This window comes from Octopus bimaculoides, chromosome 2 (genome assembly GCF_001194135.2).
Source record: "Octopus bimaculoides isolate UCB-OBI-ISO-001 chromosome 2, ASM119413v2, whole genome shotgun sequence".
Taxonomy (NCBI): domain Eukaryota; kingdom Metazoa; phylum Mollusca; class Cephalopoda; order Octopoda; family Octopodidae; genus Octopus; species Octopus bimaculoides.
The window spans coordinates 145,875,253-145,878,303 of NC_068982.1; positions in this window are offsets into that span (position 1 = coordinate 145,875,253).

The window sequence follows — 3,051 nt, forward strand, 5'->3', positions numbered from 1 at the left end:
ATATATATATATATATACATATATATATGTATGTATGTATGTATGTATGTGTGTGTGTTTGTGTGTGTGTCAGTGGTTACTGGGTGCAGTGAATAAACTGTCGTCTAAATTACGCAAAAGTGAAAACACTGATATCTCATTTTAATAGATATATTCATCAAAATTACAAGAAAATACCTTGAAATATTAATGAGTAAGTTCATTAAAAAAAATCGTCGTTGGCGTCAATTATAGCCTCCAAACGACTTCAGAATCTCCTGAAACCGTTCTGGACAGTATCCTTTTTTTTTAGGGTGGTGACTACTGCTGTAATCCTTGCCCTCAGTTCATTTTTAGGGTTACAAGGAGCTTCGTTATTCTCTCGCTCCACTGTGCCTCACAAATAATAATCAAGTGGGTTGTAGTCTGGGGAATTAGGTGGCCAGATGTTAGGGGTTATGTTTGTTGCGGAAAGTGTGTGACAACCACGACTAGGTTCTCCTGCTTGTGTGGCATGGTGTAGAGTCTTATTGCTAGACATTGGTCTTCAAGCAGGGCAGAATCACTTCGTCCAGATATTTGATGTTGGTCTACATGTTGAGTCTAAGGCTGTGTGTGAAGATGAATGGAGGCATAACGTCGCCATCACTTATGATCACTCCAAACGCCAAGATGTTGAGTGGATGTTTGATTTTAATCACTCGGTACATATCCTCAGATTCATACCCAAATACTCCGTAATGTTCGCATTGGAGCTTCTGGCTCGAATGCGAAGCAGTACAGCATGTCGTTCCCAAAATTCTAGCAGGGTGAATTGCATCATGGTGCTGTTTTTCTCACAGACGGTGTCCAACTATACTGTGTAGTCGACAAAATAAAAACAACGTGCATGCGCGAAATTAAAAATGTAACATAATTTACCCATCGTGGCGTGTATATTTTTATGTTTAATTACAATAAATACGATTTTACATTAATCTGAAAGGCTACTCTGTATGTTTGTGGAGTATAAATCCATTACTCTTTAAGACAATAATATTGACATTGATTTCGAAAATTCGTCAGCTAAGCCATCATCGGATGGCTCAGGTGGTTGAAAATCGATTTAGCTCTGGCTTACAAGTTACTGTCAATATTAGTCTTGTTAAAGACGTGTGTCTATTGTGTGCGTGCGCGAGGTATTTATCTATATCTATATCAGTCGGTAGAGTTCGGACATATGGATGTAACGTCTTGAAGTAATTTAGTCGAACGAATTGATTCCGGTACATTTTTAAAAACCTGGAACCTACGGTCTCTTTTGAAGAATTGCTAAGTTACAGGCAATTAAAAGACATTAACAGCGTTTGTGAAGCATAGAAGTGGAACAAAGACACACAGACACTCATGGTTCTAGGGAATTTGGCTCTTGGCAATTTCACCCCCAGTATGTTCGCTCCGGTAATTTGACTGCCTCTCAAATCCCGGTAATTTCACTGTTAATATCAAAAAATAGATAAAATGTTGAGATTCATTACTATTATTGTCGTTGTTTTTGTTGTTGATAATGATTTACTAAGTTATTCAGTTAACTGAAACTATCATTTTAATCACCAGTTCGTTGCTTATTAAGTTAGTTATCTGAAAGTATATTTTCAGTCATCCATTCGAGTGTTTTATTTACAGGTTTACCCGTGAACCATCTCTGCCTCATTCGTTACTGTTTTGGAAGTATTCCGACCACTCCCATAATATTTGTCGAGTTATCAGGAGTTGATTGGTTAGCAGTTCACTGTGTGCCGTGTAACCTCGTATAACAGTAAACCTTGTGCGTTCGTGTAAATACTTCGCTAAATTATTTATCCAAATTACCAGTTAATTAAAAATGAAATATACATATACCATGCCTCACATTTTTAACAACATCCGCGGAATGAAGAACGTTGTGGATGACATGAATTACATATATGAAGCATAGAAACAAAATGCCGATGGATCTAAGACTTACTGAAAAAGGCGAATTTAGTCCTCTATTTTTCGATGAAAATTATACCATAATTAAGCACAGTGATGAACATCACCATAGTTCGTGTGCTTCAAACCTCAAAGTTCGCAAAACATTAGCGGAACTAATGGTACACGCTGCTGCTTCCTGGGAATCTTTTGGTTCATTAATTGCGACTGCTTGTGAAGAACTTGATGAAAATGAAAAGGCTGACATGCCATCCTCTTTGTGTCTAAGTTGCAATATAAGGAACTGGCGTGAAGCAAAAGTAAAGGCCTCTCTACTCCCTCAGAGTCGATTTGGTTATGAGATAACCGATGAATACAAGTTCCTTCATAGCAGCGAACTTTTCTTGCAGTTTGATAGTGGTGAAACTTATGTAGACAGTTGTTCGCAACTGATAAATGGTTTGATGAATGAGTGAATGTAAAACACTGGACAGGTGATGACACTTTTTGAGTGCTCTCCAATTTTATTTTATCAGTTGTACACGCTTTATATTCAAATAGGTTCATTCAGTGTTCCGCGATTGTTTTAATTACTTCCAAACAAAAATCAATAAACTTACACCCACCATTTTAATAAGCTTAATGCATTACGTAAAGGATTGAGCCTTAAGAATGTTATGATGAATTTTGAAACAAATCGCATGAATAGCATTTATTTGTGTTTTCTAGTGCTTCCATCTCATAGAGAGAACAGTATGTGATTTTGGCTTTAAGGGAAGATATAATCATGATAATGAGTTGAGTATTAAAATCAGGTGTTTTTCAGCGCTGGCTTTTCTTCCTCTAGATGATGTGATTGACGGATTCGAAGATCTTGTAGATGACAACGATCTTCTGCAAGAAATTATGTCCTATTTTGAATTATCGTACATAGGATGTGTACAAGTTAGAGGAATTAAACAACGAATAACTTTTTCTTTGTTTCCCATCGATTGTGGGAATATCCGCTTTAAAACAGAATCGGATATGCCTCGCACTAATAACCATTTAGATGGATATCACAACGCACTACATACACATACACATTCATATATATACATATATATACATACATACATACATACATACATACATACATAT